The sequence below is a fragment of the Ambystoma mexicanum genome, chromosome 7p (assembly GCF_040938575.1).
Source record: "Ambystoma mexicanum isolate Mex_15411 chromosome 7p, UKY_AmexF1_1, whole genome shotgun sequence".
Lineage (NCBI taxonomy): Eukaryota > Metazoa > Chordata > Amphibia > Caudata > Ambystomatidae > Ambystoma > Ambystoma mexicanum.
The window spans coordinates 629,857,717-629,883,172 of record NC_090939.1 but is presented as its reverse complement, the minus strand read 5'-3'; the positions used below and the strand labels follow the sequence as shown (position 1 = coordinate 629,883,172).

Here is a 25,456-nt window from a genome sequence, read left to right as displayed (position 1 = left end):
GCGGCCTGTATGTAGGATTCCAAGGGACAGAGCTCCTGCAGTCCCTGTTATGAAAGTGTTGGGTGGGGGGTTGGAACCCTGTTATACAATGGCGCTGGATCCGGTGTTCACCTGTTTCGATTCAGTCCATTCGAGATTCTTTCTTTAATGATTACTGACACCAAATAGATTTTGTGCAAACACTTTCGACCTCATTACGAGTTTGGAGGTAGCCATGCCATTTTTAGTGGCATGGCCACCCCCAATCTTGGGTCCGGGTCCCGAAAAATGGGAATTACCAGGCCATTCCGTCCTTTGCGGGCCCGGTAATTCCCATTCGCAGGACCCGGTCCCGGTACATCCCCATTCCCATTTAGCACCCATAGGGCTCAATGGGAATGGGGAGGATGCTAACAACGGTCCCGTTAATGACTGTTCTGCTAGTGGGTGCCGCTCTGCACGTCTGGTCTGACCAGGCATGCAGGGCGGCTAAACGAGCAGAACTCGTAATGAGGCGGTGAGGCAACAACGGTGCCTGTAGCACTACCGGCGTCGTTGTTGCCTTACCGCCAGGGTCGTAATGAGGCCCTTAGTGTTTATTTTGCCAGTTGCTCAGATGCACGTTCTTTGTTAGGTAATACTTGTCACGTAGTGACATACATCTCAATGTACAATTTATCAGACAGGTTTTTAAGGCTGATTGCTTGTACTTGCTGTGCCGACATGTGTTTCAGCCGTAGGTTTTTCTCAATGACAGAACATTTTAGTTAGTGGTCCCATTTGGGTCTAGGTTCTGTAGTAGCTTCTGTATTGGTAGCTGGTGGTATCTGTGCCCAGCTGGGTGTAGTACGTGGTGCTAGCTAAAAAGACGATCACCAAGAGACCTGTCTGATAAATTGTACATTGAGATGTATGTCACAACTTGACAAGTATCACCTAACAAGGAACGTGCATCTGAGCCACTGGCAAAATAAACACAAACAGTGTTTGCACAAAACCTATTTGGTATCAGTAATCATTGAAGAAAGAATCTCGAATGGACTGAATCGAAACAGGTGAACAGCGGATCTAGCGCCACTGTATAACAGGGTTCCAACCCCCCCACCCAAAATTATACAATGCACTGCAGACCTGTAAGGGTACACCATTGACAAAACTCTGGGACGCCTGGGCCAGGGATGTCGAGATTACCATCACAGATTAAATCTGGGAATCCATGTGTTTGCAGACCCAGGCAGTGTCCTTCAACTCTAGGTTCCGACTTATTCAATTTAAAGTATTACACAGATTTCACTATACCCTGGCCAGACTGCATCTATTTTCCCACTCCCATCCCAATCACTGTCCCTGATGTCACGCCGAAAATACAGGATACATTCAAAAGCTCTGGAGCTGTCCTAGGGTGGGGGACTACTGGAAGGGGGTCTGCGAAACATGTCGGAAATCTTCAATAGGACTATTGAGCCTACTCCGTTAATGTATCTGTTACACCTAAATGACCAATTACCAAGCAATTATCGTAGGTTGGCTATCCTCTGTGTGCTTTTAGCTACCCGTAAAATCTTGCTGCTCTGGCTCTGCTCCACCACTAACACAGTGACGCAGTGGCTGCGCGCAGTCACATGGGCATCGGACACTGAAGAATGGTGGGCCTTATTGCAGCCCTCTAACAGTAAACCCAGAGACATATCGCACCCCTTTCGAAGTTATCTGTTAACTCAAGATCCTGATCAACAGTTTTAAAGGCATCTTGTGTCTAAGGACCCAGATACTCAGTGCAGTGTGCTACCGTACTGCTGCGGTCACATTGCCTCCTTCATTATGTTCTATTATATATTTTATGTTGTAATCTCTGTACGATTAACAACAATGTTTGTTAAAATGTACTTGCTGTTATCAAAAGTTGAGCTGATTCAGTTGTAATGTCAGCACAGAATAAATAAAAGTAAAAAAAAGTAAAAATAAACGCCCACAGACTTGTATGGACCACAAGCCATGTACATGCCATGATACTACATGCAAAGGGAATACCATGTATTGTGTAACACCAGTCAGGCGGCCCAGGAATCTGTCCTCAGGTGCCCACAGCATCAGAGGAAGCACTCAGGTTTCACTGGACCTGCATTCTTGGTGTCTCCATGAATGGCGACAGAGCACCTCCCCGACTGCCGTTCATGGATGAGCCACCACTGTAGTTTCTTACAATCCAGACATGCACACAATTGGCAACACACAAAATTATAACATGCAGATTTCATATGTGAACATATAAGTTAACAACCAAGAATTAAAAAATGCAGTGATGTGTGTAAAAGCATGTATTTATCATTCTTAAAATAGCTGGCTCTATTTCAGTAGCATAAACAGTTTCTTTTTATCAGCAATCGCACTTGCACTATCTAACATTTTAAACATGTATTTCTTTAGTCATCAGTAAACCTTGAGCCTGTCTTGCAGAAATAAGCACCAGATGCGCTACCACAAAAGATAAAAAAGCCTCAAGTGACTGCTGAGTGGAGCTTTCTCATTTCATATGCATTAGCATCGAGCTTTAAAACGCATAATCTAATTAATGTGATTTATGTATGTCCGTGAAAGTTCTGCCATTAATACAAGTCCTTTCTATCTCCTCCAAATATATAAAGGGCTTTGATGTACCTGAATACTTCGGGACATGAGAGGGCATTGTCTGGAACCAGCTTAATGAAGAAACCGTGCTTCCCAGCTGAAAAAATAAAGAAAATAAACATTACAAAGTTTGATTGGTGTGATTCTCTACTTAGCCAGAACATGTGTACAGTCCTTGTAGCACAACTGAAAGCCCGCTTGCGATATACCTACATGGCTGTATTGCCATCAAGTTGCGAAATTATCATGATTTGCTAGATTCAAACAAACAAACCTGTTTTTTTTGTTACTCTCTTCATGTCCAGCCTCTTTGCCAATGCCAGCAATAGCCTTATAGAGATACAGAGATATTTGTATTGTCTTCAGGGTCATGGCCAAGTTTTCCACACATCGCAAGCACAGCCCAGGGACGACAGAAAAAGAGACCAATTGGAGTCATCCTCACAGCCCACTGAGCGGGAAATGGGCCACTGCTTACGCTACACTTGTATCTGCCAAGAACGCAGTTCGGATCTCAAACAGCCATCATCACGGAGGCAGAAAACCCATGTCAGGCGATGAGAGGACCACTGCAGAATAAGGCAGGCTGGAAATCTATGCCTTTGGCCTGCAGAGCCGAAGCCAAGAATTTGTGATTGGAAGTTTCTTAACTGGATCAGAGGTAGGGCCAAATAACAGGAACCACCGAACCAATCCCTAGGATCGATGGTTAAGTCCTCACAGGAGCACCGTCTCAAACAAACAATTAGCAACACCAAATACCAACAGTCAAGAGTATAAAAGGGGGTAAACCTCACGATGAATGCTGGGTTTGGAGATGTTAAAGAGCGAGGCAGATTGAAGGAAGAGGCTGACAGCGTTGAGAGGAACGAGAAGTAGAAGGCAGAGAGGCTAAGTGAAGAGTAAAACACATGTACATTGAATTTTTATAATGCGCTTCATGCCAGAGTCCAGCCTCTAAGCATATCACCGGGTATCAAAACCTTGCTGCTCTGCATTGTCTTGTTTCCAAGATAAGTGCTCTGACCCCGAGCTAAGGAAGGGAAAACAAAACCATCTTCAGTAAGGCAGAGGGCAAGGAAAGGACAACCATTTGAAGACCAGAGAAAGACAAAAAGGAAGGAGGAAGGAAAGATCAGGGAAAGAGAAGTGCTGAAGAAGGGAGCGATCAGGTTGAGGAAGGAGACAAGCGAGCTGGAGAGAGGAGGAAGAAAAGAGAGAGTTATCAGCAGGACTTGAAAAGGTGAACAGTGAGGTCCAGAAAACTGACCCAGCTTTGTAAAAGCCAAAGCGCAATGTGGGAGTGCCAAGGTTGAGACAGCTCAAAGCCTTATTGACTTGAGGCCAAGAACTGGAAGTGGCCAGACTAATGCTCCTGCAAGGGCAGACAATAGTGAGGCTAGGCTAGCCAGGTGACATAATCCGAATCTGGTGGAACTGTGAACCGCATCATGGAGACTAAAGAACACCTCCCAAGTGGACCAGAGGTTGATCTTGGGTGTGAAAGGCTAGGGAACGGTCCCTAAAAGATCTAATCCAAAGAGGAAAGATTGTCATGACAAGCTGCCCTTGGCAGGGTTTGCCAGGTCGCAAAAATGACAGCCATAAAAACAGCCACAGCTGCCAGGGAAGAAAAATTGTCTAAAGCAGAGGGATTCCTCCTGTTCTTGAGGGCCAACCCTTTGCCGGGAAACCTGTGGCATACCTAAACATCACAAGGCCCTGACCCAAGAAACAGGACGTTGTGATCCAAGGTTTCAGGGAATCAAATCCATGGGACAAGGGAGACATTGGCTAATTTGTCAAAGAGAATTAAACCTGACCCATAACTGGTGCTAAATCTCGAATCCCTAAATCATAACCCCTGACTAAATAAGACTTAATAGCATGCATGACAGCACAGCAAGAGGACAAAGAACATAAAAGAAGAGCTGCAGGCTACTTCTATGGCCATTAATTTAGTTAGTGGGTTATGTGGCAAACCCAGGGAGATCGTCACTTCTGCCCAAGGGGGAGTCACCCCCTTGGGGCTTAGGGAGGTGTGCCCGCTGTGCTTAACATCCCCTAGGGGACAGAGTATGCGGAATCACCATAGTAATTGCTGTCCTATGTGTAACCTCTTGTACTGCTCACTTTACTCTTGAAATAAGTCTGGCTGCTCAGCCATCGCTGCCACTTTACCCAGTGGACCCAAATTAAGGAGCATGATTCCAGAGTCCCAGGGCAAGCACCTGCCAATTATCTCGGTGACACTTCTGTGTACCCCTCCCCAAAAGGATTTAATTTTTTAGCATTACCACCAGGCATGCATCAAGGTTCCCTTACCCCACACTCTCGCCAACACCTACCTGTATGCTAAGGGGATATTTTGGCAATTCTCGTTGGGGTCATATAGGCCCTGTTTAGGCGTGTGCAGTTGATTTCTCTGTATTGTGTGCATATGGTCGTTTTTTAATGCTTTCTGCAACCCTCTCCTATTCCCTCCTCTCAAGGAGTCTTCCGTAGGTCGTGTTCCAACCTGGCCATGCAGGGTCGTGGGTATCAATCATCTGCTATTAGCAGGATCTTGTATATTTATGTACAGTAGGAACAATGCTCCGTTGATCACAAAAGAACATACAATAGATACGAAATCAGATTTCACAGAAAGCAGTGATCTTATTACAATGGGGTACGTTTGAGGGACATTCTGACCAGATTGTGGAGGGGAGTAAATGGAACAGTCACTGGGGACAATTCATAAGTGCACATAAATAGATTAAGGATAACCAACATTGGACATTTTTAAGTGTAGGTAGACGGTACAGCCAGCTGTGCTCGAGATGTGACCATGACGGGTGAAGTGCTAAAGTGGAGGAAGAGGAAGTGAGGTACATAGGTAGGTTAGAGGCGAGGGAAATATGTTACCTAGCAGGTAGATGAGGGGTAGGTTAAGAGGGTAACTCGGAAGCGAGGATCTAGGCTTTTAGTTTGGATTTTAACAAATGTGTGTGGACTGTTTCTTGAATAGAGAAAGAACAGAAGAGGGAGGAATCACATGGAGGGCAAGGAGCTAGAAGGGTAGTCGAGGAGGCTGAGCGAACATTACAAGAAGGTATGTAGAGTTGGATAGAGGATAGATACGGTGGTGCCTTACTGTGGATAGATTTGTGAACCAGGAAAAGAAATGTAAATCTAGCCCTGTTTTGCATAGTCATCCATCCAGCCTGGTGACGGTACAAGGATGTAGGTGTGAAGTGAGGGAGTTCAAGTTAATGATCTTGTTGAGAGGACAAAGCATACTTGGGGAGACCAAAGAGGATGATGGCACAGCAGTGCAGTTTATAGAAGACAAGCGTAGTTAAGAGATGCTTGGCGGTGTTCAAAGGAAGGTGGTACCTGATTTTCCTAATATTAGGTTAAAGGGAGCTGCTGTTCCAGTTTTGGAGATGAAAGTAGAGAAGGTTAAGGGTCATAGATGACACTGAGGTTTCTAGCCGAAGAATAGTTGGAGAGAGTGTCAGGTGGGAACTGGATAGGCAGAGGAAGAGATGAAAGAGAGCTTTTGGCAGGGAAGAAGAGCACCGCTGTTTTGGTAGAGTTTAACATCAGAGAGTGCAAAGCCATCCAATATTGAATGCCAGTGAGACAGTTGGTCATTTTAACAGAGAGATCTGAGGAGAGCATATGTTTGAAACAAAGCCCTTTTGGAGGCAGCCTTTGCCATTAACTTCTCAAACCGGCAAAGGGACCTTGTTACAGCTTGCTTAATGTGCAGCTACTTCACCCAGTGCCGGATTTGAACGTATTGGAACCTATCCTCATCTCTGAGGGTGAAATCCTGCCTAATTCTGAGACAGATCTAATGTTGCCATTGTGAACAAATCGCTTTTGCACCAACCCTTTTTCATTCTGCATTTTAAGAAGGAGGACTTCTACTTGGCTGGCCCCAACTCCGCATTGCAATGTAACCGAGTGAATAGAGAGAGAAAGGTCGGCAGTCCCAACTTCTGTGCTGTTTCTTTCCAAACCCCCAATATGGATCTTGTGACCGGGTTAATGTATAGCGAGGCCGGCATATTCAGTTTCGGCAGCCAAACCTACCTCCACAAGTCATCCCCTCCCATTGCTGCGTCAATCGCCCACCATTGCTTTTTGGATTTCCCTCTACACCACTCTCCCAGTGAGCCGCCTGGTAATATCTGTCCAGATTGGAGCCTTTAAGGGTGCCAGTAGAGTGTCCCTACCATTCGTAGCATTCGTAGCATTCCTACAGCTCCACACAAACCTCAATACGTCTTTCTGCAACTTCAGTAGATCCAGCTTGGGGACCTTTGCCAAGATTGCTTGGAAAATATAAAGCAGCTTGGGGATTGCCATCATTTTGACTGCATTAATTCAGCCTACCCAAGAGATAGTAATTTTGACCCACTTTGCTACTTTTTCCCTAATTGCCTTGCACAAATTGGGGTAGTTTTCTTGGTCCAGGTTGTCTGCGCTCAGCCTGATCCTGAGGAATTGGATCGAAGAGCTTGCCCATCTAAATAGGCTTGTGTGCTTTATACGCTTTTGCTCTTCCAAATTCATACCCACTGTCAGCATCTCAGATTACGTCCTGTTGATTTAAAACCCTGCCACCCTATGATATTTTTGCAACTCGGCCAGAAAGTGCAGTAGACATTGTTCTGGGCACGTCACCGTCACCAGTACATCCAGCTTGTGGACCTGCCTCCCAAACTGCACTCCCTCTACGTTTGTGTGTGTTCTTACCATCTCTGCGAAGGGCTCCATGGAGATTGCAAACAAGAGCGGAGATAGTGGACACCCCTGTCTAGCTCCCTCTCAGACCTGTACCTCCTCTGTCAAGATCTCATTCATTCTCACCCTGGCCATCAGCTGGGCATACATCGCTGATACCCATCCTCGAAATGTCTCCTCTACTCCCATGGCCATCATTGTTTTGTCCAGAAAGGCCCAGTGCATCATGTCAAAGTTTTTCTCAGCATCTAAGGGCAGCAGAACTGATCAGCCTTCCTCAAACCGGCTATTCTATCCACCATGTGGTCAATCTTTCTGACATTATAAGAGGTTTGTCTCGATCAGATCAAATTGGCTTGGTCCGATCCAATCAGGTACGGGTGTAGACTATCAAGCCCTTTCACCAGGATTTTAATAAAGATTTTATAGTCAATATTCTGCAAGGTAATAGGCCTGGAGAAACCACACTGCGTGGGGTCCTTGCCAGTTTTGGGGATAATTGCTATTGTCACCTGGGACATAGTTTTGGTTACTTCCTTTGAAGCGACAAAGGAATTCATAAGTTCCGTACGGGGTATTAGTATAGAATTGGGCCGTGTAGCCGTCTGGGTCAGGTGATTTACTGGAATTCAGGGAGGTGATGGCCCTCTGGACTTCCTCTTTTACAACTGACCGATTCAGCTGCTGCCCCTGTGCCTCCCTGATCGATTTAAGGTCTGCTGCATTAACCCTTTAAGTGCCAAGGACGAGGTATCTCGTCCTTGACAGTGCACACGCAGTGCCAAGGACGAGATAGCTTGTCCTTTTCGGCACCTTGTTTTGAGCGATCCCTCGCTCAAAACTGTAATCCAACCCCCGGGCTATGTCAGGGGGAGGTCCCCCCTCGCTGCCAGGGGGCTGGATTACCTTCAGTTTCACGTCGGCGTGCGTAACGCACGTCGGCGTGAAACTGAAAGTAAATTCCCCGCAGCAGCCGAAAATGGGAGAAGATAAGAGACCTTCTTTGTCCGCCTCGATCTCCGGCTGTATTTCAAGCCGGAGATCGAGGCGGGTATCGTTGGAAAGGGGAGATTCTCCCCTTTCCAACGATACCCATTGTGTGGCATTGCTGCCCGCGGATCCGGCGCAGGGCACGCGATCCGCGGGCAGCAATGCCACCGGATCAATACAGATCCGTTTGTGACGCAGGGGGAGGAGGGGGCTGCTTACTAGGTAAGCGCCCCCCTCCCCCGTGGCCCCAAGGCATGGGGCCACAGTGGCAGAGACCCCTGGGGGCAGATGATCACTGCCCCCAGGGGTGAATACGGGTGGGGAGGGAAAAAAAAAATCAGAGGGAAGGGGGAGGTGGGAGGGGGTTTGGGGCCCTGGGGCCCACTAGACCACCAGGGATTTTGTAAAAAATGGTGTCCTTCCAAGGACACCACATATATGAGGCATTGCTGGTCACGGATCGACGCAGTGCGCTCGATCCGTGACCAGCAACCCACTAGACCACCATGGATCCATTTGTGAGGGGGGGAGGGGGCTGCCTCAAGTAAGCAGCCCTCTCCCCCTCCCAGCCCCCAAAGCATGGGGGCACATGCATGAGAACCCTGGGGCAGATGGCTGACCATCTGCCCCAGGGGAATGAAAAAAATAAATTGAAATTATGTGGAAAGGGGGTGGGGGTGGGGGGCCACTAGCCACCATGCATTTTTTATTGAATGAAAGGGGGGATGCCCCCCCAAACGAAGTAGAAAGGGACACCCCTTGTAACCCTCCCTGGGGGCAGATATCTGCTCCTAGGAAGGGGCATCTGACACCAGGGAGGGATGCATGAGGTGGGCCCCCCCCTATCTGCCCCCAGGGTGGGTTGCATGAGGTGGGGCCTTCCATTTGGGGTGGGGGAGGGGTTGCGGTAAATCATTCGCTGCCAATTTAGGGTGGCCCTCAGCCCCCCCTAAAAAGAAGCCTATGAATTTGTATTTTGTTTTTTGTTTACCCTACTTTGCTTGGTGCAGATGGCCACATTAGTGTGGCTATCTGCCCCCAGGGTGCCCAAACCCTACTGCCCCATCTATTGGGGGTCCTGCCCCACCTTTTGGGGTGGCCCTCTCCCCCATGACCCCAAATGGAGGTGGGGTGTACCTCACGCAGCCGTTTGGAGGAGCCCCCGGGAGGCCTGCATGAGGTGTGTCCCCCAGCCATTGGGGGAGGGGGTGGCACCCCAAAAGGTGGGGCAGGACCCCCAATAGATGGGGCAGTAGGGTTTGGGCACCCTGGGGGCAGATAGACACACTAATGTGCCCATCTGCACCAAGCGAAGTTGGGTAAACAAAAAGAAATATATAAAATCACCGGCTGCTTTTTAGGGGGGGCTGAGGGCCACCCTAAATTGGCAGCGAATGATGTACCGCAAAGGGGGGTGGCCCTCAACCCCCCCCCCCACCCCAAATGGAGGGCCCCACCTCATGCAACCCTCCCTGGGGGCAGATATCTGCTCCTAGGAAGGGGCATCTGACCCCAGGGAGGGATGCATGTGGTGCCCCCCCTATCTGCCCCCAGGGTGGGTTGCATGAGGTGGGGCCCTCCATTTGGGGTGGGGGGGTTGAGGGCCACCCCCCGTTGCGGTACATCATTCGCTGCCAATTTAGGGTGGCCCTCAGCCCCCCCTAAAAAGCAGCCTATGAATTTGTATTTTGTTTTTTGTTTCCCTACTTTGCTTGGTGCAGATGGCCACATTAGTGTGGCTATCTGCCCCCAGGGTGCCCGAACCCTACTGCCCCATCTATTGGGGGTCCTGCCCCACCTTTTGGGGTGGCTCTCTCCCCCCTCACCCCAAATGGAGGTGGGGTGTACCTCAGGCAGCCGTTTGGAGGAGGCCCAGGGAGGCCTGCATGAGGTGTGTCCCCCAGCCATTGGGGGTGGGGGGGGCAACCCAAAAGGTGGGGCAGGACCCCCAATAGATGGGGCAGTAGGGTTTGGGCACCCTGGGGGCAGATAGCCACACTAATGTGCCCATCTGCACCAAGCGAAGTTGGGTAAACAGAAATAAATATACAAAATCACAGGATGCTTTTTAGTGGGAGCTGAGGGCCACCCTAAATTGGCAGCGAATGATGTACCGCAAAGGGGGGTGGCCCTCAACCCCCCCACCCCAAATGGAGGGCCCCACCTCATGCAACCCTCCCTGGGGGCAGATATCTGCTCCTAGGAAGGGGCATCTGACCCCAGGGAGGGATGCATGAGGTGGAGCCGCCCCTATCTGCCCCTAGGGTGGGTTGCATGAGGTGGGGTCCTCCATTTGGGGTGGGGGGGTTGAGGGCCACCCCCCGTTGCGGTACATCATTCGCTGCCAATGTAGGGTGGCCCTCAGCCCCCCCTAAAAAGCAGCCTATGAATTTGTATTTTGTTTACCCTACTTTGCTTGGTGCAGATGGCCACATTAGTGTGGCTATCTGCCCCCAGGGTGCCCAAACCCTACTGCCCCATCTATTGGGGGTCCTGCCCCACCTTTTGGGGTGGCCCTCTCCCCCCTCACCCCAAATGGAGGTGGGGTGTACCTCACGCAGCCGTTTGGAGGAGGCCCAGGGAGGCCTGCATGAGGTGTGTCCCCCAACCATTGGGGGCGGGGGGGTACCCCAAATGGTGGGGCAGGACCCCCAATAGATGGGGCAGTAGGGTTTGGGCACCCTGGGGGCAGATAGCCACACTAATGTGCCCATCTGCACCAAGCGAAGTTGGGTAAACAAAAAAAAATATACAAAATCACAGGCTGCTTTTTAGGGGGGGCTGAGGGCCACCCTAAATTGGCAGCAAATAATGTACCACAACGGGTGTAGCCCTCAACCCCCCCCCCACCCCAAATGGAGGGCCTCACCTCATGCAACCCTCCCTGGGGCCAGCTACAAGGCCACTCTAAGGCCTGTTGAGAGCCTGTTCACCCCCATTCACTTTTCTTCACCGTGGGGCGAGGGCAGGAGCCCCCCCAGCACCCCAGCAGAGGAACCACGAGCGAGACCACGAGGATCAACACGGACAGGGCCTGCCTGACCCTGTCCCCACACGCCGCCTGACCCACGTATGCCGGGCGCAGCGCGGGATGAAACCGAGGCTGAGCCTCGTTGAAATCAGCTGTATCCGCCGGCAGGCGGATCACGCCGGCGGCCAGCTACAAGGCCACTCTAAGGCCTGTTGAGAGCCTGTTAGGAGCATCAGGAGCCAGGGGCCACAAACTCTGCCCGTGCTGCTCCAGGTGGAGTGCACCATCGAGCCTAGAGCCAGGACCCCTTGCAATCCACCTACAGGGTAAGCATACTGCCCCCTCCTCCACTATCCACTCCCGACCCTCGAGCTAGAGCCCTGACCTAGCACCTTCTAACATTGCTACGCCCAAGGTCCCACATGCACCGTTGTGCTTCTGAACTGCAACAAAATATTTAATGCACAATCCATAGCCAACCAACCATGCTCTTGCCTTACTCTGTAATATGCTGCCATATGACAATAGTACCGTTACCACGGTCGCCCAGAGACCACTGTGATACTGTGTAGTGCCTTATGGTCGCCCAGCGGCCACTGTGATACTGTGTTGTGCCTTATGGTCGTATCTAGACCACACTACTGTGTTGTGCCCTACGGTCGCATAGTGACCACGCTACTGTGTTGTGCCTTATGGTCGCATAGTGACCACACTACTGTGTTGTGCCTTATGGTCGCATAGTGACCACACTACTGTGTTGTGCCCTATGGTCGTATCTAGACCACACTACTGTGTTGTGCCCTACGGTCGCATAGTGACCACACTACTGTGTTGTGCCTTATGGTCGCATAGTGACCACACTACTGTGTTGTGCCTTATGGTCGCATAGTGACCACACTACTGTGTTGTGCCTTATGGTCGCATAGTGACCACACTACTGTGTTGTGCCCTATGGTCGTATCTAGACCACACTACTGTGTTGTGCCCTACGGTCGCATAGTGACCACGCTACTGTGTTGTGCCTTATGGTCGCATAGTGACCACACTACTGTGTTGTGCCTTATGGTCGCATAGTGACCACACTACTGTGTTGTGCCTTATGGTCGCATAGTGACCACACTACTGTGTTGTGCCCTATGGTCGTATCTAGACCACACTACTGTGTTGTGCCTTATGGTCGCATAGTGACCACGCTATTGTGTTGTGCCTTATGGTCGCATAGTGACCACACTACTGTGTTGTGCCTTATGGTCGCATAGTGACCACACTACTGTGTTGTGCCTTATGGTCGCATAGTGACCACGCTATTGTGTTGTGCCTTATGGTCGCATAGTGACCACGCTATTGTGTTGTGCCTTATGGTCGTATCTAGACCACACTATTGTGTTGTGCCCTATGGTCGTATCTAGACCACACTACTGTGTTGTGCCCTACGGTCGCATAGTGACCACGCTATTGTGTTGTGCCTTATGGTCGCATAGTGACCACACTACTGTGTTGTGCCTTATGGTCGTATCTAGACCACACTATTGTGTTGTGCCCTATGGTCGTATCTAGACCACACTACTGTGTTGTGCCCTATGGTCGCATACTGTGCCCTATTTTGCTGCCCACATTGCATTCTGATTCTAGTTGTGCCATGTTGAACGATACCATCGCCATGCCTCAACAATCCACCAGCTCACCAGCTGCCCCACTGGCATTCCTCTCCAACATTCCTCCCACCTACTTCCTACCATCATTCTTCACTGAAAGCATCCCCACAGCACGTCATCCTCCACCCAGCATAACTTCCTACACTAGACCCATACACACCAGGAACCAACTCCTAGGTCTCCGTTCTAGATACCCTAGACTCACCCACCAAGCACCTCCCACCACTCTTAACACGACTAACACGCCACCCCCTACAGTCAAAACACCCTTACCTAAACCCACCATGCCGCACCCCATCCCGGCAACACCACTCAACACCACCCCTACCTCGGCCCAACGCACACACAACCTACAGTGTGCCCTCATAAACGCCAGATCCATCCCTGCCCATGCCATTGAAATTCACGAACTCCTAACTAGCTTGGACCTCGACATCCTAGCCATCACCGAGACATGGCTGCACAGCGCTGCAGGGCCAGCCCTCAACCTTACTATCCCACAGGGGTACGCCATTATCCGGCAAGACCGCCTCTCCTCAGTAGGTGGTGGGGTAGCATTCATCCTGAAAGATCACCTCGAGGCCAGACAAATCACCTCCAATCTAGGTGACAACATAGACTCTCTAGCTATAAAAATTGCCCTCTCCCCTAACTCCACCATCACTTTCAACCTAGTCTACCGCCCGCCCGGCCCACTAACAGAGTTCCATGAGAACCTTGTACACCGCCTAACAGAAAACCTAAAACCCACCTCCAAAAGCATCTTTCTAGGTGACCTTAACCTGGGGTATAACGACAAAAAGGACAAGCCTGCTAAATCTCTTGCACTAGCCCTAAAAGAACTAGGCTTCGACCAAAAAATAACCTCACCCACACACAACAAAGGCCGTATCCTGGACTGGATAGCTGACCACAACTGTCACGTCGACATTAGCTCCATCACCCCGACTCCTTGGTCAGATCACCACCTCATTCACTTCTTTATTCCCGCTGTATCTAACACAAACAAACCTAACCCCATTCCCCCAGCACTGGCAAGATGTGTAAAAAATCTCACTAAAGATAAAATTACTCCCCACCTTCACATCCTCTCCACAGACCTCAAGTCATCTGACCCGTCAGAATTAGCAGATATCTACAAGAGCACCATAAGCACCGCCATTGACGCCATTGCCCCCTTGCAGACCAAAAAAGCCAAAGCTATCAAACACTCAAACACCTGGTTCTCCACTGAACTCAAAGAACTCCGCTCACAGAAAAGAAAAGCTCTAAACTCCTGGCAGAAATCGCCTTCCCCAGCCACCCTATCCTCCTACAAAAAAATCACTGCCCAATACAAAAAAGCCATAATCACAGCTAAATCAGTCTCTTATAATGATAGAATTGCTAATGCAAGCTCCGAATCCAAAGAACTCTTCGCCATTTTCAACGAACTCACCACACCGGCCACCAAATCACAAGACATTGTTAAAGACCAAATCTGGTGCAATTCCATACAATCTGCCTTGTTAAATAAAATTGAACTCCTACAAACAAAAATTAAGGAGCACCACAAAAACCTATCACTGCACCTCAAATCTCACACCACCACGAGCCACATGCCCACCCCTAGCTCGGGAACCACATCCACCAAAGCCCCCACTACCCCGTTCAAATTCAGGGAAGTCACAGAACACGAAGTTATTGAGATAATGAACAAGATCAAACCATCCAATTGTAAAGGAGACCCCTGCCCCGCCAGCCTGATCAAAGACTGCACTGAAACACTCGCCCCTTTCCTTAAATCATTCATCAATGCCTCTTTCAAAGCCAACACTGTCCCTGACAGTCTAAAAGAAGCCTGGGTGCGCCCGCTTCTAAAAAAAACCACCCTCGACCCTGAAGTAGCTACCAACTACAGGCCCATCACCACTGTGCCTTTCCTGCTCAAGATTCTGGATAAAATGGCCTACACACAAATCCAGGATTATCTCGAAACCAACCATATCCTAGGAAAAAGACAGTCAGGCTTCCGACCAGGTCACGGAACAGAGTCAGCCCTACTTGATCTGAAAATACAGCTTGCAGACACTATGGATAAAGGCAAACCGGCACTCCTTCTCCTACTGGATCTATCTGCCGCCTTTGACCTTGTCAACCACGATATCCTAGGCATGCACCTAAAAAATGAAGCACACTTCTCCCCGGAAGCCATTGCATGGGTTGCCTCATTCCTAAATGGCAGACTCATGAAAGTCTTCTCAGACACTGCCTCGGCAACCCCTACCACCATCCACTGCGGCGTCCCACAAGGCTCCTGCACCGCCCCCACTCTCTATAATATATTCACCCTTCCTCTCTTCAAGGACCTCGACTGTCGTAACATAGCGTACACCAACTACGCAGACGATACGCAGGTACTACTCCCTCTAACTGGGACCTACGAAGAAGATGCTACTGCATTAACCAAAATCTACACAGCCATCCAAACCTGGATGGCGGCCAACGGCCTCTGCCTAAACGGGGACAAAACCGAAATCCTCATAGTAGGGACCAATGAAATTCTCAACAAACTCCCCCCCCAATACAAATCCTTCAACATTGACAACTCCACCATCTCAGTCTCCAAGTCTGTTAAAACCTTAGGCGTTCACCTAGATGCCTCACTATCTATGTCTCGCCAAGTCAACGCCATTGCCTCTTCCTCAGCACTTACCACCAAGATGATAAATGCTGTCAAGCCGTTTCTCTCCGCCAAAAACTGCCTGTCCATCGCCAGAGCCACTATAGGTACAAAACTAGACTACTGCAATGCACTGTTCCTAGGCACCTCCGCCCACAACCTAAAAAAACTCCAAATCACGCAAAACAATGCGCTCCGGGCAGCACTGTCCATTCCAAAAAGAGAACACATCTCGCAAGCAAGGAGAGATGCCCACTGGCTACCTGTGAAGGAACGCATACTGTTCAAAGCCATGACCATCACACACAGATGCCTATCCCTGGATGCCCCACCCTATCTCGCAGAAAGAATCACACCGAAAGCCTCCATCAGACCCACCAGAGCTCACCGCACCAACATGATTGATGTCCCCACGTTTCAAAGATCCAGGGCGGGAGGAACCAGCTTCCAACACCTCGCACCAAAAAACTGGAACTCCCTACCTACCTCACTAAGGAACGAAAAATCATACCATACCTTCCGTAAAAACCTCAAAACCCTCCTATTCCGCTAAAGTCTGCCACATTCACTCTCATGCTTGCATTGTATCCACAGCATAGCATAACCTTTAAGCTCAATGTTTATTACCAATGTGAAATGTACTATGTAACTCGGTTACATCTGTAAACACATTCCTATGCTTGTGTTCATGACTAAGTCTGCTGTAACAGCGCCACGATGCCCCAGGGCAGTTCTGTGCGCTTTATAAATGCAAATAAATAAAAAAAAAAATATCTGCTCCTAGGAAGGGGCACCAGACCCCAGGGAGGGATACATGAGGTGGGCCCCCCTATCTGCCCCTAGGGTGGGTTGCATGAGGTGGGGCCCTCCATTTGGGGTCGGAGGGTTGAGGGCCACCCCCCGTTGCGGTACATCATTCGCTGCCAATTTAGGGTGGCCCTCAGCCCCCCCTAAAAAGCAGCCTATGAATTTGTATTTTGTTTTTTGTTTACCCAACTTCGCTTGGTGCAGATGGCCACATTAGTGTGGCTATCTGCCCCCAGGGTGCCCAAACCCTACTGCCCCATCTATTGGGGGTCCTGTCCCACCTTTTGGGGTGGCCCTCTCCCCCCTCACCCCAAATGGAGGTGGGGTGTACCTCACGGAGCCGTTTGGAGGAGGCCCAGGGAGGCCTGCATGAGGTGTGTCCCCCAGCCATTGGGGGTAGGGGGGGGCACCCCAAAAGTTGGGGCAGGACCCCCAATAGATGGGGCAGTAAGGTTTGGGCACTCGGGCGCCAGATTGGCACACCAATGTGCCCCTGTGCACAAAGGGGAGTTGGGTTACCAAAGGAAAAAAGTGAAAATGTTGGAAAGTTTTTTAGGGGGGGCGGTGGGGCACCCCAAAGGGTTGGGAAAGTTTCTAAAGGAATGGGGCGTTAACCCCCCCGCCCACAATGGAGTGGGTGCCATGTCATGCAGCCCTCCCTGGGACCAGATATCTGCTCCTAGGAACGGACGCCTGAGCCCAGGGAGGAGTACAGGACAGCCTCCCCCTTATCTGCCCCTTGGGAGGGCTACATGAGATGGGCCGCCCCTCCAATTGGGGTGGTGGTGGAGAGGTGCAACCCCCTTCACGTTAGAAAATTCCACAGCGGTGTAGGGGGCCCCTCTGCCCCCGCAAAAGGGCAGCCTACCATTTTGAATTGGGTTCTTCGTTTACTATACCTGCCTTGGCGTAGAGGGGCACATTGGTGTGCCAGTCTGGCGCCGGGGTGCCCAAAACGTACAGGCCAATGCAACAGGGGGGGCCAATATGGGTGGTCTGGTATTTGGGTGGGCTGACACAGATAATATATGTATTGTTATTCCCTTTACAGGTCTTGAGCAGTTCAAGCTTCTCCCTTGTTATGTGCGTATGAAATTTTGCTTATTCCAACATTTTATAGTGGGTGGAGGGCACATTGCTATTGGGATGGGGTGAACAGGGCCTGTAGTGTTCTGTTGTGAAGGAAGTGGGTGCTCTAGGGAGGTATTGGGGTGGCCAGGAACACAATTGCCCGGGTTGCGGACAAAACGCCCCCCAGTGCAGCTGAACAGTGCTGTTTCCCTGGGAGGGAAGTTTGCCACTTAGCCATCTGTGCAATGTTTTTTTGTGTGCTGGGGGTTGCCATACACCCATTGGTCTTATGCCAGTTTGCTATCACTGTGCAGTCCAGCCTTCTGTGGAGGTAGATGACTGAGAAGTTTCATGTATGTGGTGGAAGGAGCTGAAAAATGTACAGATATATGCCAGACAGTTTGGATGTGTTATTAGTAGGCAAAGCACTGAATGTAATTCTTTTATGTTTCCGTTGCAGTTGCGGCTACTGAAAAGCTTTTGCTGACTTATGTAAGTACCACATATATGTGCGGGTGGAGGGTTACTGTGGTGGGAGAAACTGTGGCTGCAGTGTCAGTAGTATGGGTGAGAAAGGGTAGTAGGGCGGTTCGGGGGCCAGTGATGGGAGTGCCTTGCATTGAGGAAGGTGGCTGCTTTGCAGAAGGAAAAATTGGCCGACATAAGTAGCAGCTCCTTTTCAAAAATGTTGCCAGTAGTAATGCAGATGGTCATTTTGTTCTGAGCATGGTACGCGTACTTGATACAGAGAACACTACTTTTACTGCAACGATCACCATTTCTGTGGTCCTTTTCCAGCAGTCGTCCCAGTGAGCCCCGCCAGGCTCCCCATCCTTTTGCAGGGGGAAAAGCTGTAATGCAGGGTAGCTAGAGGGGCAGGAGGGGTGGGGGGTGAAGTCATTGGCCTTGGGCGTCCATCTCCCAGATGGATATTTTGTCCCTCAAAAGCAGCAGTGGGTGCAGGGTGCCCCGGCACGGTCCCCATCCCGTCCTAGAGGGGAAAGCTGCAGTGCTGGCCAGGCAGAGATGTAGGGTGGTGGTGGTTGATGTGTATGACCTTGGCTGCCTCTCTGCCTTGGTAGTCGAATGGCCCCAAGTTCACCAGTACTTTAGGAGCTGCGCCCCAATTTCTCACAATCAAAGTGTCCAAATTTGCATGCATGTGTAATGAATGGCGCACATTCTGTCAGAGTAACTATATTCGGAGAGGTTACAAAGCACCCTTGCTGCACAGGTCATATCCTCTGTCAGACTAGTCACCCTGCCAAATTGTAATGGTGTAGCATGTGGAAGTCACCTTACCACCGTACAGTGCAGGCGGTGGGCCACAGGAGCAGACAACCTTTACTGATTACAATTGCCCCAGCACAACTGTGTTATTGGCACAAGGTGACATACTGTCTTCGTCCCCTCTTTCCCACCTCCTTCCCCTAAAACACAAGTGCCAATTACGTAATGACCTACTGTAAATTCACATGAGAGGTGCATGTCTGAATGGGTGAAGTGTGTGTCTGGGATTGTTACAAGAGCCATGTGTTCACGCAATCATTCAGCTAGTTGGTAAACTGTATGTATAGGCATATTCATGGGGGTTCACTTGTTTCCATATCATAGTGACGATGAGGGTTGTGTAGATAATTGCCTACTCTTTCACCCAAAGGGCTGCATGATTTTCCGAGGGCCAACCCCATCTGGCTCTCAAAGGGATGCCCTCCTGGTGCATTGGTTTGGGGTTAGGGGGAAGTGCTTTCACCAGCTCAGAGGAGCCATCAGCGATGTCCATGCAAAAGGAGATGCAACCCCCCCACCCTACAGTGGTGCACCTGGGAGGAAAAGATTTAGCGTCTGTGGGAGGGGAAGGGATACATGAGCTGCTAATGGAGGAGTAGGAATGGATAGCACAGATGTTTCCAAACAGTGATGGTTTGGTGCCAGATTTCCGGGATTTATTTATTTTTATTTTTTTTTCTGCAGGATGCCATATGCCCACTTGTCTTATTTCCATTTCCAATCCGTGTGCAGTCTAGCCTTCCGTAGTGGTAGATGACTGAGAAGTGTCATGGAACTGGTGGAAGGAAGTGAAAAATGTACAGATAGTTGCCAGACAGTTTGGATGTGTTATTGGTAGGCAAAGCATTGAATGTAATTCTTTTATGTTTCCCTTTGCAGTTGCGGCTACTGAAAAGCTATTGCTGACTTATGTAAGTACAACATTTATTACTTGGTAATGTGGGGGTGGAGGGTTACTGCGGTGGAAGGAATTGTGGCTGCATTGTCAGTGATAAGGGTGGGAAAGGGTAGTGGGGAGGGTCGGGGGCCAGTGATGGGTGTGCCTTGCATTGAGTAAGGCAGCTGCTTTGCAGAAGGAAAGGTTTGGCCGACATAAGTAGCAGCAAATTTTAATTTTTTTTTTCCAGTAGTTATATAGATGGTCATTTTTTCTGAGCATGCTACGCACACGTGTTACAGAGCTCATTCCTTTCACTGCAAAGTTCACCATTTCTGTGGTCCAATTCCAGCAGTGGTCCCAGTGTGCCCTGTCAGGGTCCCCATCCTTTTGCAGGGGGAAAAACTGTAACGCAGGGTAGCTAGAGAGGGGGGGTGTCATTGGCCTTGGGCGTCCGTCCCCCAGGTGGATATTTTGTCCTCCAAATTCAGCAGTGGGTGCAGGGTGCCCTGGCAGGGTCCAATCCCTTCCAGGAGAGGAAAGCTGTAGTGCTGACAAGGAAGCGATGTAGGGTAGTGGTGGGTGATGGGTGTGACCTTGGCCACCTCCCTTCCTTGGTAGTGAAGTGCCCCCAAGTTCACCAGTGGTCCTGGAGCTATGGCCGAAACACTCACATTGAAAGTGTCTGAAGGTGCACCCATTTGTGGTAAATGTGGCACATTCTGTCAGGGTACCTATATTCAGAGAGCGTACAAAGCACACTTCCTGTGGACTTCATATCCTCTGTGAGACTAGTCACCCTGCCAAAGTGTAACGATGTAGCATGTGCAAGTCACCTTACCACCGTGCTGGGCAGGCGGTGGGCCACAGGAGAAGACAACTTTTACTGATTACAATTGCACCAGCACAACTGTGTTATTGGCACAAGGTGACATACTATCTTCTTCACCTCTTTCCCCTGAAAATAATGTGGCAATTATGTGTCGACCTACTGTTATCTCAAACGAGAGGTGGTTTCCGAATGGGTGAAATGTGTGTCTGGGATTGTTACAAGAGTCATGTATTGCCGCAATTGTTGTGTAATTTGGTAAAATGTATGTGTAGCCATAATCATGGGGGTTTTCCTGTTTCCATTTCCTAGTGAGGATGAGGGTTGTGTGGATTTTCGGCCACTCTTATATCCAAAGGGCTGCACGACTTTTCCGAGGGCCACCTAGATCTGGGTCTGGAAGGGATGGCATTGCAGTGCATTGGTTTGGGGTGGGGGGGATGCGCCTTCACCAGCTCCGAGGAGCCATCATCGCTGCCCAAGCAAAAGGACAGGCCCCCCCCTGACCTTATAGTGGTTCACCTGGGAGGAAATGATTTTGCGTCTGTGGGACGGAAGGGGGTACGGGAGCAGCTCATGGCAGACCTTGAATGGATTGCACAGAGGTTTCCAAACACTGTGGTGGCCTGGTCCCAGATGATTCCCAGGATGGATTGGAGAACTCAAGGGAATAGAAGGGCCATCAACCGCTCGGTGTGGAAACTGAATGGCGAGCTCACTAGACTGACAGAGGGCAACACCAGAATACAGACCATTCACCATGGCAATATCAAAGGTGCTGTGATGTTTCACAGAGATGGGGTGCACCTTTCCAAAATAGGCATGGAGCTGTTCATTGGAAACATAAATGATTTTGCCCAGACGCTATTTTAGGGGGGGGTTTGCCCAGTGACTGATGGACGCACTGGAAGATGTGAAAAGTGAATAAAAATGGTAGTAAGTATGTTGGCGGTGAGACTTCCACTTTCTAGCATTCATGGCATGTCAAAGCATTCAGTATGTTTCTGCTACTTATTTCTTAGGTATCCATCACTACTTGCTTCAGCCTACATCAATTTGCTTGGCCTTGCAATAATTTTGTCCTTGTGAGCTTTCCCCTTACAATAGACACCCCTATGTGAATGAGCAGGTGTTTTTGTCAAAAGTGTGCCAGCAGTTGCCCGGAAGGGCCAGCCGTGTACTTTATTTATCTTCCCTTTCTGCTTCTTCATTGCCTATGGCTTTTCAACTCACCCAATCACTAATACGTTGCATGGTTGCTTCTCACCTCGATTTCCCATCCACAAGCATCCCATGGAGGAGGGCATGGTGCAAAGCATGTTGGCTGTTTCTGAATAGGTAGTGTGGCTGAAATCCTCGTCCCCACGCTTGTATTTCTGTACAGTTTAGCGGAATAGTACATTGTCCATAGATTTTTTGTTCTCTTTCTTTTAGGTGCAGGTGTGTTGTAGCGGTCTACCCACTTGTAGGAAAGCAGTCAGCTGGTCCTTAGCATTTCACGCGAGTGTTTGCAAAGTACTACTCCGTTTATTGTAGCGTGCAGGGAGTACATCATATTGCAGAGGGCTGCTACAGTTTGTGAGCAAAGTCTGGACCTTTTGGTGTACTTGTGTGGAGTAGGTTTGTGGCACTGAATACCACTTACTGTGCTACGTTCCATACTTTCAGAAGCACACATACTTATTGTTTCAGTCTTCATCTGTGTGATGCTGGAAATGCATCTGAGGGACAGGGCCTCTGAATCCTTGTCCTTTTTCTGTTTTTACCGTGTGTTCTGTTATGTTTTCTGCCCCGGAGTCCGTGTGGGACTCCTGGCAGTGCAGCTCTCTTTTGGTTTGGTGAACAGACCCATGGGATACCCTTATGGCACCCATGGGTAGGGGTACAACCCTGTGCCCCTAGTGTATGTTTTTGGGCACCTGTGGGTGGCCCACAGAGCAGGGTATGGGCTGGTGGCAGCTCCATGCTGAATCTGACAGGTGCTCTGGGTATCCTCCATTTTGGGATACCCAGGCCCTGCCATTGGGATCAATTGATTCCTGATAGAAACAAGATGGCCCCTGTGGCCTCTTGCTTTCTATTGCCTGTTGTCTTGTTTTTCCCAAAGTCCTGGGAAGCCCTGACTCTGTCCCTTCCCCCTGACTGGCTGTTGGGTGGAAGTTCCATGTATGGTATGGTGGTGAAGGCCCAGCTAGACTGGCTGGAGCCTTCCCAGTGTCTGTATGTTGTGGGTACCTCCTGTGGGTGGGACCTGGGTGAATGGAGTGTGTGACCAATATACACTCCTTGTTGTGGTTGTCTGGTTTCTGGCATGTGAGACAAAGACTGAGACAGCCCTGCCCGAAACTGGCCTGAATGCAGTGTGTAGTGTTGAATGGCTGGGTACTTGTTCCAATCCACATTCCTTGTTGTGAGTGTCTGGAAGGGAGGAGTGTGGCCTGAATGCACCGTGTGCCTGATTGGCTGACTGACTGCATGAATGCCCTGCAGTGTGATTGGCTGCTGTGTGTGTGCCAGCAGTGTGGATGAGAGAGAGGATAGTATATCTGGGGACCTCTCACCACTGGAAATTGTTCAGTTCAGTTCTGAAGGAACCATTGGTTGAGAAGCAACCATTGGGGTTCAGAAGTTCAGAAGTGTCCAGAAGCTGAGTCTCCACTCAAGAGTAACTGGAACTGCTGATCCTCGACGTCCAGCTGGAAGAAGAAGACTTGCTGTGGCATTTGCTTCAACCGATCCGAAGGCTGTCTAAATTCGTCGAGGGCTGACCCGAGAGAGGACCTGGTAAGGCGCCCTCTTCCCGTGCTCCGAGGGACCATCGAGCACCGCTCCATCTTCGCCGAAGCGCCCTGGAAGACAGGTCCTCGAAAGGCTGTCGACCCGAGACGGGACCGCCGAGGAGATCGAAGTAAAGCACCCGGACATCGACGTCGTCGAAGTCCATTGCCGTCGACCAGGGTTCGCAGGTTTGTGGAACCGCTGGAGGCCCGTCGAAGTTGTGTTGCCCAGCCGTGGGAACCACTTGACGCTGTGCCGCCGACGACCGGAGCCGTCCGCTCCATTGCCTAAGAACATTCAATTGAAGGACTCTCTCGACCGCATCGTCGACCGCTTATCCTGCCGGAGAAAGTCGAGGCCGACCAACGCGCCGAGGAGAAACCTGCCGGTGGGTTTCCCGCCACCCGACGACCTCAAAGACTCGGACGACTCGACGCCCTTGCTGGGCTCCCGTCTCTACAATCTTTGCGGTCCAGAACTATTGTCATCGAGGTGCCCCGCACACCTCCGCCTTGCAGGACGCCGACGCCCCGACGAGCACCGCTCGGACGAAGCTGCCGCCTCTTCGACATCGTTCTGCCTCGTTTGTCGACGGACGTTCGACGCCCCGTGCCTCCCGCTTGAAAGGGAAGGCATTCAAGAAGGGCCGTCGATTCCCCGTCGCCGAACAGCGAGTCCCTCGACGTTAGTCGACTCCACCAGGTACATTGGGGGGGTAAAACATTATAGAGGAAAATAAGACTTGCAGAGTAATATATGGACTGGGCTGGTGCTATATCTTTCTTTACAGGTTGCCCAGGTGGGGGGATCTCCACACAGAACTGTGCCTAGTGGTAGGGGTCAGTATTCTGCCTATTGCTCAAACATCTTATTTCCTCTCTTCTCTCTATTGCTGGTTTCACTCTGTTGGTCTGTGTGACATTGTACAGTATTGTTCATGCACTTCAATAAGATATAGGGTGGTACCACTTTAGGATTGTAAATATTTGTCATTGTAGATTTTGCCAGAGTACAAAGTGAGTTATCGTGATGAATGTACATAACCGTAACTATTGATTATATAAAGACTGTGTTCTAACCAATACAGAGTGTGGATATTCCTTTGTGGGGGTTTGGGGATACACTGTACTTAAGAACCAGCCTGCATCACCTCCTGAGAAGCTAGGCCTTGATTGCTCGACCATTGCTACCGAATAGAGAATCTTGGCTGGGGTCTCCTGTGCCTCTCCTCCACCATATAGGGAGTGGGAGTACAGACACCCCCCACCGGTCGTTGAGATCCGTTTTTCTCGTCGCACTGGTGGCAAGCGGTGGGATGCTTATGGTTTTAAGAATCAGTGTATAACCGTGCCACTTACAAAGGATATTTGCCCTTTATTGAATTAAGGTTTAGTTGTGTACAAGGTAACTGCATTACAAACAATGGAGTCTATTGCGAATGGCAAATTAACTCGGATGAGCTTGGAGGCTCTCCAGAGTGCTTGTGAAGCTAGGGAGTTAGACTTTGTGGATAAGTCTAGGGCGGAGCTAATAGCTGCCCTGGTGGACTACCAGACTGACAGTGAAACTCTTGATGAGGGGGGGAATGCAACCAATGAGGACTCTGCCCCTGGGGTTTCAGCTGAATCTGTTTCTGGGAATGCCGCCATTCCTGCTGCCTCTGTTCCAAACTCCAGCAATTCCTTAGAACTTGAGTTATTGAGGATGAAATTGGCCTTTGAATACCGCAAGTTGGAAATAGATGCTGAGCTTAAGAAAGAGGAGTTGGCTCAACAAGTTGCACTCAAAAATAAGGACCTTGAACTCAAGAGCCAGGACACTGAATGTCAGAGGATCCAGCTAGAGAAAGCTAGAGTGGGGACTTCAGCTAGATCCAGTGAGAGTGTCAGGTCCCCAGCCACCAAGTTTATGAAAGATTTGGTTGGTGTATTTGTGGAGGGTTCGGATATCCTCCAATGGATTGAAGCGTTTGAAATGGCTTGTGAGATTCATGATGTGGATAAAAGGGATTGGGCGAAGTGTTTGTTAAGCAGAGTGCCTCAAACCGGGTATGACTGTATTCTGAAGCTGAGTGTGGAAGAAAGGGGTCAGTACGAGTGTATGAAGTCTGCTTTGATTGCCAAGTTCGGCAAGACACCTACCCAATACCTTAGAAGGTTCAGGGATTTTAAGAAAAAGGAGA

At 49.9% G+C, this 25,456-nt stretch overlaps 1 protein-coding gene across 16 annotated transcripts in view; it reads right to left on the bottom strand.

The window, feature by feature from the left end:
* INPP4A (inositol polyphosphate-4-phosphatase type I A) overlaps positions 1–25,456 on the bottom strand; it is a 2,396,889-nt gene that overhangs the window by 1,733,111 nt on the left and 638,322 nt on the right. For 15 of the 16 annotated variants that reach the window (XM_069636670.1, XM_069636669.1, XM_069636663.1 and 12 more), the window contains one exon: positions 2,638–2,704. The exons of the other annotated variant lie outside the window; for it this stretch is intronic. The gene's annotated coding sequence lies outside the window, so the exon portion shown is untranslated. The remainder of the gene's footprint in view (positions 1–2,637; positions 2,705–25,456) is intronic. 16 annotated transcript variants of the gene reach the window in all.